Source organism: Schistocerca piceifrons, chromosome 3, assembly GCF_021461385.2.
Source record: "Schistocerca piceifrons isolate TAMUIC-IGC-003096 chromosome 3, iqSchPice1.1, whole genome shotgun sequence".
NCBI lineage: Eukaryota > Metazoa > Arthropoda > Insecta > Orthoptera > Acrididae > Schistocerca > Schistocerca piceifrons.
The window spans coordinates 622,570,800-622,581,640 of NC_060140.1; the positions used below are offsets into that span (position 1 = coordinate 622,570,800).

The 10,841-nt window shown below is 43.5% G+C and overlaps 1 pseudogene; it reads left to right on the forward strand.

The window, feature by feature from the left end:
* Positions 1-10,371: 10,371 nt before the first annotated feature.
* Positions 10,372-10,489, forward strand: LOC124790566 (annotated as a pseudogene).
* The last annotated feature ends 352 nt before the right edge of the window (positions 10,490-10,841 follow it).

The following is a 10,841-nucleotide window of genomic DNA, read 5'->3' on the forward strand; positions in this document are numbered from 1 at the left end:
GTGTCACACTCCCACATACAGAACAGTTACTCTTGTGCTCATTGGTTTCGTAGATTTTTATAGTTGCTGGGGTCTTAATTAATTAATTGTGTTTACGAAAATCTTCTTACATTGTTTGTTGCAGTCAGATTGCGTAATAATACTAGTCAGGGCCAACCGATTACGAGACTTACGTAATCGGACAGACAGCTACTAAAATCATTTTCAATTATATATATAAATAAGCCCCCATGCAACTGACGACTAGCGACCTCAGATGTTCGGCTTCATTATGAGCCAGTTGTTTAGCCATACTGCAGCAGGAGCTGGGGTTCCCCTTCTTCATGGCGTGTTGCTGAATCATCTACATCTGCATCTACATTTATACTCCGCAAGCCACCCAACGGTGTGCGGCGGAGGGCACTTTACGTACCACTGTCATCTCCCTTTCCTGTTCCAGTCATGTATGGTTCGCGGAAAGAACGACTGCCTGAAAGCCTCCGTGCACGCTCGAATCTCTCTAATTTTACATTCGTGATCTGCTCGGGAGGTATAAGTAGGGGGAAGCAATATATTCGATACATCACACAGAAACGCACCCTCTCGAAACCTGGACAGCAAGCTAGACCGCGATGCAGAGCGCCTCTCAGGCAGAGTCTGCCACTTGAGTTTGCTAAACTTCTCCCTAACGCTATCACGCTTACCAAATAACTCTGTGACGAAACGCGCCGCTCTTCTTTGGATCTTCTCTATCTCCTCTGAAAACCCGTCCTGGTACGGATCCCACACTGATGAGCACTACTCAAGTATAGGTCGAACGAGTGTTTTGTAAGCCACCTCCTTTGTTGATGGACTACATATTCTAAGGACTCTCCCAATGAATCCCAACCTGACAACCACCTTACCAACAATTAATTTTATATGATCATTCCACTTCAAACCGTTCCCTACGCATACTCCCAAATATTTTACAGAAGTAACTGCTACCAGTGTTTGTTCCGCTATCATGTAATCATACAACAAAGGATCTTTCATTCGATGTATTCACAATACATTACATTTGTCTATGTAAAGGGTCAGTTGCGACTCCCTGCACCAAGAGCCTATCCGCTGCAGATATTCCTGCATTTCGCTGCAATTTTCTAATGCTGCAACTTCTCTGTATACTACAGCATCATCCGCGAAAAGCCGCATGGAACTTCCGACGCTATCTACTAGGTCATTTATATACACTCCTGGAAATTGAAATAAGAACACCGTGAATTCATTGTCCCAGGAAGGGGAAACTTTATTGACACATTCCTGGGGTCAGATACATCACATGATCACACTGACAGAACCACAGGCACATAGACACAGGCAACAGAGCATGCACAATGCCGGCACTAGTACAGTGTATATCCACCTTTCGCAGCAATGCAGGCTGCTATTCTCCCATGGAGACGATCGTAGAAATGCTGGATGTAGTCCTGTGGAACGGCTTGCCATGCCATTTCCATCTGGCGCCTCAGTTGGACCAGCGTTCGTGCTGGACGTGCAGACCGCGTGAGACGATGCTTCATCCAGTCCCCAACATGCTCAATGGGGGACAGATCCGGAGATCTTGCTGGCCAGGGTAGTTGACTTACACCTTCTAGAGCACGTTGGGTGGCACGGGATACATGCGGACGTGCATTGTCCTGTTGGAACAGCAAGTTCCCGTGCCGGTCTAGGAATGGTAGAACGATGGGTTCGATGACGGTTTGGATGTACCGTGCACTATTCAGTGTCCCCTCGACGATCACCAGTGGTGTACGGCCAGTGTAGGAGATCGCTCCCCACACCATGATGCCGGGTGTTGGCCCTGTGTGCCTCGGTCGTATGCAGTCCTGATTGTGGTGCTCACCTGCACGGCGCCAAACACGCATATGACCATCATTGGCACCAAGGCAGAAGCGACTCTCATCGCTGAAGACGACACGTCTCCATTCGTCCCTCCATTCACGCCTGTCGCGACACCACTGGAGGCGGACTGCACGATGTTGGGGCGTGAGCGGAAGACGGGCTAACGGTGTGCGGGACCGTAGCCCAGCTTCATGGAGACGGTTGCGAATGGTCCTCGCCGATACCCCGGGAGCAACAGTGTCACTAATTTGCTGGGAAGTGGCGGTGCGGTCCCCTACGGCACTGCGTAGGATCCTACGGTCTTGGCGTGCATCCGTGCGTCGCTGCGGTCCGGTCCCAGGTCGACGGGCACGTGCACCTTCCGCCGACCACTGGCGACAACATCGATGTACTGTGGAGACCTCACGCCCCACGTGTTGAGCAATTCGGCGGTACGTCCACCCGGCCTCCCGCATGCCCACTATACGCCCTCGCTCAAAGTCCGTCAACTGCACATACGGTTCACGTCCACGCTGTCGCGGAATGCTACCAGTGTTAAAGACTGCGATGGAGCTCCGTATGCCACGGCAAACTGGCTGACACTGACGGCGGCGGTGCACAAATGCTGCGCAGCTAGCGCCATTCGACGGCCAACACCGCGGTTCCTGGTGTGTCCGCTGTGCCGTGCGTGTGATCATTGCTTGTACAGCCCTCTCGCAGTGTCCGGAGCAAGTATGGTGGGTCTGACACACCGGTGTCAATGTGTTCTTTTTTCCATTTCCAGGAGTGTATATTGTGAAAAGCAATGGTCCCATAACACTCCCCTGTGGCACGCCAGAGGTTACTTTAACGTGTGTAGACGTCTCTCCATTGAGAACAACATGCTGTGTCCTGTTTGCTAAAAACTCTTCAATCCAGCCACACAGCTGCTCTGATATTCCGTAGGCTCTTACTTTGTTCATCAGGCGACAGTGCGGAACTGTATCGAACGCCTTCCGGAAGTCAAGGAAAATGGCATCAACCCGGGAGCCTGCATCTAATATTTTCTGGGTTTCATGTACAAATAAGGCGATTTGGGTCTCACACGATCGCTGTTTCCGGAATCCATGTTGATTCCTACAGAGTAGATTCTGGGTTTCCAGAAACGAGATGATGTTGTTGTTGTTGTGGTCTTCAGTCCTGCGACTGGTTTGATGCAGCTCTCCATGCTACTCTATCCTGTGCAAGCTTTTTCATCTCCCAGTACCTACTGCAACCTACATCCTTCTGAATCTGCTTAGTGTATTCATCTCTTGGTCTCCCTCTACGATTTTTACCCTCCACGCTGCCCTCCAATACTAAATTGGTGATCCCTTGATGCCTCAGAACATGTCCTACCAACCGATCCCTTCTTCTGGTCAAGTTGTGCCACAAACTTCTCTTCTCCCCAATCCTATTCAATACTTCCTCATTAGTTATGTGATCTACCCATCTAATCTTCAGCATTCTTCTGTAGCACCACATTTCGAAAGCTTCTATTCTCTTCTTGTCCAAACTATTTATCGTCCATGTTTCACTTCCATACATGGCTACACTCCATACGAATACTTTCAGAAATGACTTCCTGACACTTAAATCAATACTGGATGTTAACAAATTTCTCTTCTTCAGAAACGCTTTCCTTGCCATTGCCAGCCTACATTTTATATCCTCTCTACTTCGACCATCATCAGTTATTTTGCTCCCCAAATAGCAAAACTCCTTTACTACTTTAAGTGCCTCATTTCCTAATCTAATTCCCTCAGCATCACCCGACTTAATTAGACTACATTCCATTATCCTTGTTTTGCTTTTGTTGATGTTCATCTTATATCCTCCTTTCAAGACACTGTCCATTCCATTCAACTGCTCTTCCAAGTCCTTTGCTGTCTCTGACAGAATTACAATGTCATCGGCGAACCTCAAAGTTTTTATTTCTTCTCCATGAATTTTAATACCTACTCCGAATTTTTCTTTTGTTTCCTTTACTGCTTGCTCAATATACACATTGAACAACATCGGGGAGAGGCAACAACCCTGTCTTACTCCCTTCCCAACCACTGCTTCCCTTTCATGTCCCTCGACTCTTATAACTGCCATCTGGTTTCTGTACAAATTGTAAATAGCCTTTCGCTCCCTGTATTTTACCCCTGCCACCTTTAGAATTTGAAACAGAGTATTCCAGTCAACATTGTCAAAAGCTTTCTCTAAGTCTACAAATGCTAGAAACGTAGGTTTGCCTTTCCTTAATCTGTCTTCTAAGATAAGTCGTAAGGTCAGTATTGCCTCACGTGTTCCAGTGTTTCTATGGAATCCAAACTGATCTTCCCCGAGGTTGGCTTCTACTAGTTTTTCCATTCGTCTGTAAAGAATTCGTGTTAGTATTTTGCAGCTGTGACTTATTAAGCTGATAGTTCGGTAATTTTCACATCTGTCAACACCTGCTTTCTTTGGGATTGGAATTATTATATTCTTCTTGAAGTCTGAGGGTATTTCGCCTGTTTCATACATCTTGCTCACCAGATGGTAGAGTTTTGTCAGGACTGGCTGTCCCACGGCCGTCAGTAGTTCCAATGGAATATTGTCTACTCCAGGGGCCTTGTTTCGACTCAGGTCTTTCAGTGCTCTGTCAAACTCTTCACGCAGTATCATATCTCCCATTTCATCTTCATGTACATCCTCTTCCATTTCCATAATATTGTCCTCAAGTACATCGCCCTTGTATAGACCCTCTATATACTCCTTCCACCTTTCTGCTTTCCCTTCTTTGCTTAGAACTGGGTTTCCATCTGTGCTCTTGATATTCATACAAGTCGTTCTCTTATCTCCAAAGGTCTCTTTAATTTTCCTGTAGGCGGTATCTATCTTACCCCTAGTGAGATAAGCCTCTACATCCTTACATTTGTCCTCTAGCCATCCCTGCTTAGCCATTTTGCACTTCCTGTCGATCTCATTTTTGAGACGTTTGTATTCCTTTTTGCCTGTTTCACTTACTGCATTTTTATATTTTCTCCTTTCATCAATTAAATTCAATATTTCTTCTGTTACCCAAGGATTTCTACTAGCCCTCGTCTTTTTACCTACTTGATCCTCTGCTGCCTTCACTACTTCATCCCTCAAAGCTACCCATTCTTCTTCTACTGTATTTATTTCCCCCATTCCTGTCAATTGCTCCCTTATGCTCTCCCTGAATCTCTGTACAATCTCTGGTTCTTTCAGTTCATCCAGGTCCCATCTCCTTAAATTCCCACCTTTTTGCAGTTTCTTCAGTTTTAATCTACAGGTCATAACCAATAGATTGTGGTCAGAGTCCACATCTGCCCCTGGAAATGTCTTACAATTTAAAACCCGGTTCCTAAATCTCTGTCTTACCATTATATAATCTATCTGATACCTTTTAGTATCTCCAGGGTTCTTTCATGTATACAACCTTCTTTCATGATTCTTAAACCAAGTGTTAGTTATGATTATGTTGTGCTCTGCGCAAAATTCTACCAGGCGGCTTCCTCTTTCATTTCTGTCCCCCAATCCATATTCACCTACTATGTTTCCTTCTCTCCCTTTTCCTACACTCGAATTCCAGTCAACCATGACTATTAAATTTTCGTCTCCCTTCACAATCTGAATAATTTCTTTTATTTCATCATACATTTCTTCAATTTCTTCGTCATCTGCAGAGCTAGTTGGCATATAAACTTGTACTACTGTAGTAGGTGTGGGCTTCGTATCTATCTTGGCCACAATAATGCGTTCACTATGCTGTTTGTAGTAGCTTACCCGCATTCCTATTTTCCTATTCATTATTAAACCTACTCCTGCATTACCCCTATTTGATTTTGTGTTTATAACCCTGTAGTCACCTGACCAGAAGTCTTGTTCCTCCTGCCACCGAACTTCACTAATTCCCACTATATCTAACTTCAACCTATCCATTTCCCTTTTTAAATTTTCTAACCTACCTGCCCGATTAGGGGATCTGACATTCCACGCTCCGATCCGTAGGACGCGAGTTTTCTTTCTCCTGATAACGACATCCTCTTGAGTAGTCCCCGCCCGGAGATCCGAATGGGGGACTACTTTACCTCCGGAATATTTTACCCAAGAGGACGCCATCATCATGTAATCATACAGTAAAGCTGCATGCCCTCAGGAAAAATTACGGCTGTAGTTTCCCCTTGCTTTCAGCCGTTCGCAGTACCAGCACAGCAAGGCCGTTTTGGTTATTGTTACAAGGCCAGATCAGTCAATCATCCAGACTGTTGCCCTTGCAGCTACTGAAAAGGCTGCTGCCCCTCTTCAGGAACCACATGTTTGTCTGGCCTCTCAACAGATACCCCTCCGTTGTGGTTGCACCTACGGTACGGCTATCTGTATCGCTGAGGCACGCAAGCCTCCCCACCAACTGCAAGGTCCATGGTTCATGGGGGGGGGGGGGGGGGGGGGGGGGAAACGAGATGATACGCGAGCAAAAAACATGTTCTAAAATTCTACAACAGATCGACGTCAGAGATATAGGCCTATAGTTTTGCGCATCATCAGATCTGCTGGATGCGTTTCATGTAAGTACTAATAGTTGTGAGCAAGAATACAGAGTGAATAATTCTTCGCTTCGTTACGCCACAAGTGAAGCTGTCGTGATCGTCTGTGTTGCGTAAATATGCTACGGAGTTCGAGTGTGACAATTTCAACAAGGATGGACAAGTATTATTTTGTTTATCATGTGAGCGAAGTATTGTCCCTGGCAAAAAGTTCCAAGTAGTGCAGCATCTGAACACTGAAGCTCAAACAAAATGCAGCCAGAAAATTTGTAAGTGCTTCATTTACAGAACAGGTCGACATCCACGGAAGTTCACGTGACTCATTCGCCAAGGACTTGTGTTCAGCACTTATAAGCGTAAAGATTCCTCCTTGGTAAATAAATAATATTTATCTTAAAACTTTCTTAGAAAAATGTACTAATAGAAGAGTGCTTCACGAGTCTACCCTTCATATAATGTGTGTACCCGAGTGTTTTCACCCAAGTAATTCCTGATATCCGGGAACGTTTAAAACGTGAAGGAATTGGGATTTAAATTGACGAGCCCATAGACGCTGCAAGCCAGAGTGAATGCAGTAATCAGTGCAATGAAATTGGGAAATATTAGAAAGGGTGAACCACTCTACAACTACACCACTTTTTAACGATTCCCTAGCTGTTTTGTGACCGGATGGCGTAAAATACGACTGTGTACTATTATTTCTTACATATTCTGCTCCGTACATTGTAAAAGCATTGGAAGTTCTTTACCACAAACTAACACGTTTGACCTGTTTAGCCAATGGGCTACATCGCGTAGCGGAAACGGTGAGATCACTATATCTGGTAGGTGACCGTCTTGTTTCCAGCGTCAAGAAAATTTTCGTTAAAGCACTTGCTAGACTTACAATTTTCAGAGAACTCGCTCGCTTCATAGTTATAATCCCCTCCTCAGCCTGTTCTGACACGTTGTGGTTCGTGGTTGGAAGATGTATGTTACTATTTAAACATTTAAGCATGTGAACAAAATAATAGTTTACATCCGCGAGACACAGCTTGTATACGGATGGCTCAAAAGTGTTTCAAGTGATACAGAAAATAAACTACAGTACATATGTAGTCTCTTTACAACGCTGTCAAAAATCATAAATAATTGCAGACTAAGAATAATTCATTGCAATGTTCATTAGCTCTAGTCAATCAGGTATTGCAAACACTGTCATTCTGAAACACAAGGAGTTCCTAAAATGGTTTTGATAAATTGAATGCAGTTCTTGGTAAAAATATAGGCACTTTATGAGATTCTAACATAAAATATTCCTAATTTCATTTCCCCTTAATATTTATATTAAATCAGTGCAATACTTTTTACAGTAGCTGTGTAAAAATAGTCAAACCAAGATGAACTGATGACAATATTTATTAATAGTAACATTTTTGTTCTGCATACCGCTACGCATATTTAACGAATTTTAGAGCATTTTTTCATTTGTTTTTGAATAGAAACTCAGGCTCTGTTTATCGCCATAGAAGCTGCAATATTATGTCTAAAATTCAGTTGCAGCAAGGATATGACATGATTTTACGAATATTACATTATGAACATGAATCCTAATTTTTCCCTACAGGACATTTCGGTTAGTCCTTCAAACTATAGGGTGACGGCAACACTCATTACAAGGGATATATTTCAAAAGGTAGAGGTCTGTAATACTAAAACAGTATAAAAAAGCAACAACTAGTGATATTCCTTTTTGTAGAGAGGAGCGAGTATTCCAAGAGGCGCTGGATAGCTTGTGGCTGGTTCATTTAGTCATAATGAACACATCAATACTTAATTTAATGTTCCGTGGAAGATACCTGAAAGACTGGTAGTCTGTACTCCCGCTAAAAGCTGCTTACTACATTTTGGAGGGACAATAACTAGGGCTTACACCAATTCGGGGAGAGAAAAGCGAGACTGAAATGCGAATGGAAGACAGAGAGGAAGAAAATTATTTGCCGGTCGCCGAACAGTGCTCCCCGAAAGTTGTTTACGAAAACTGAAGTAAATGCGTAGATGTGAAATCAATAGGACTCATGCAGATAATGCTATAAATGGGTGGATTTGCAGCAAGAATTCTGTAGTTCTACTTTATCATAAAACATGCTGCCATTCATTATATTTATTTAAAAAACCTAGAGAATAGGACAGAAATATTCCATTGTTAGACAACGTCTTTTGTTCAAAAGTGAGGTAAATGGCTGGCTGGCAATAGCTCCTGACCTAGTTCCATAAACTCCACGGCTGGACGTGAAGAGACACCGCGCACAATGACGTAGTGCCAGCACTTCTCCAGTTTAAGGCCTGTCCCCCACGTCCAGTTGCCACCTTAACTAGTGCAAAGTTGCATTAACCACAATCTTGTTAGAACGTTAAGTTACGGGGTGGCTAGAAACTAAGGCCCGAAGTTTCTTCTGGTGGATAAGAAGAGCTGAGGGGACACTTTCATGTAGGTGAATTACACTGGAAACGTCGTATACTTTGGAAAACACGGTGTCCAGCGACACTAAAAAAAAAGAAAAAAATCCGGGTTTTATAGACCAAATTTTATATTTTCCAGAGTCGCACTGTGCTTATTACCTAGCCAATTTTCATCGATTTTATGACGAAATCTATAATTTTTTTCAATACATAGGACTGTAATTCCGAGTAAAAGGAAAAACACTTAAAACGAACATTGTTTCCTCTAACCAAGACAAATATAAACAGATCCAGCAACAGGATTTAGTGCCAAATGTGGTAAGAACGAAAAATTGCAGGTGAATTAGAATGAAACAAGTTTACAAAGGAAGTAAAACATTAATAAAAACACCTCCATTGGAGACCATTAGCTGTTGCAAGTGCATACTTACTTAAAATCAAAGAGCATTATCTACTTCAGTAAAAAAATACACTTTTTACAAAAAGACCTAAGAACGAAATTCAATAATATTTAAACAAAACTGGTATGGAAGGTATAATAATAGATTAGTCTGGTAACGACATATATATGGACACTATGTGAAGTCGCAAGCAGATGTATTTTAGTGATAGAACTTCTTCTTCAATCTCATAAACCTCGTTCTCAGCACTTTCAGTGAGTTTTGTGCTCTTCCTTTGTAGCTCTCTTAGATTTTCTCTCATCTCTGTCCTATCTCTCTGATTCGACTTTGAGGACTTCTGAACCGCCCTTTCCTCTGCTGCTGGTTCAATGCATCTAATATGTGCGCTTAGAACGCTGTGTATTAACTGCGTCGTGCTGGGAATAGATGTAACACCCCCCGTAACCTTGATCACGTCGAGAGCGGTACAAAGGGGAATGAGAGTGGCTTCAGTTTTTCCACCAGAATGGAAGAGTTGACAGAGACACCTCTTTTAGAATGGCATTTCCAAGGACCAGATTGCAAGCAAGCTTAATAAATGTCTGCAGATTTCCACGTCCACTTTTATACCCTGTGGTCATCCTTGCAATCACGGTTCCAATTAAATTCTTTAAGGATTTCCTTTAGTGGCCTGATCTATAAACAATTTTGGAATTCACGGACAATGGTATCAGTTTCATGACCACCAAAGCTATTTAAGGCAGCGAGCTGTGTTAAAGCTGTGTCTTTCTTCAAAAGGTCGGCGTCATATACCACTTCCGAATTTAAGCATGTGATCCCTTTAGTAAAAGAATACCCCAGGAACGATTTATCGAGAATTTTGGATACCATACTCTTCATAAATATAAGCCACTCACTTCTAAACAGCAAGATATCCACTGATATAGCACATTAACCTCGAACCACTCTCTGAGGTTGCAACAGATTTATGTTGTAGCTCAGGTCTATATTGAAGACAGTCTTATTGCATAAAATTTCTGGTTTTACACATTTTCTCACTAATTCTCTGATCGTAGTCTGGAGGGACGCAAAGAGAAATAGACCTGAAGGGGAACATGATTAAAATTTAGGAACAGTTCAACCTGAGTGGGGGCAACGGCCTTGCCTCAGTGGATACACTGGTTCCCGTCAGATCACCGAAGTTAAGCGCTGTCGGGCGTGGCCAGCACTTGGATGGGTGACCATCCCGGCCGCCATGTGCTGTTGCCATTTTTCGGGGTGCACTCAGCCCCGTGATGTAAATTGAGGAGCTACTCGACCGAATTGTAGCGGCTCCGGTCAAAGAAAACCATCGTAACGACCCGGAGAGCGATGTGCTGACCACACGCTCCTCCTATCCGCATCCTCGTTTGAGGATGACACGGCGGTCGGATGGTCCCGATGGGCCACTTGTGGCCTGAAGACGGAGTACTTTTCTACCTGAGTGAAAAAGGCGAGGTGAACTCCCAGCATTTTGTCCCTCAGGGCCTCACATACTACTTGTTAACTAAGACTTTAGGAATTCAAATGGTGACATGTTTCGGTTTTACTCCCCCTGTTACTTTTTTTCGCTTTTTACTTT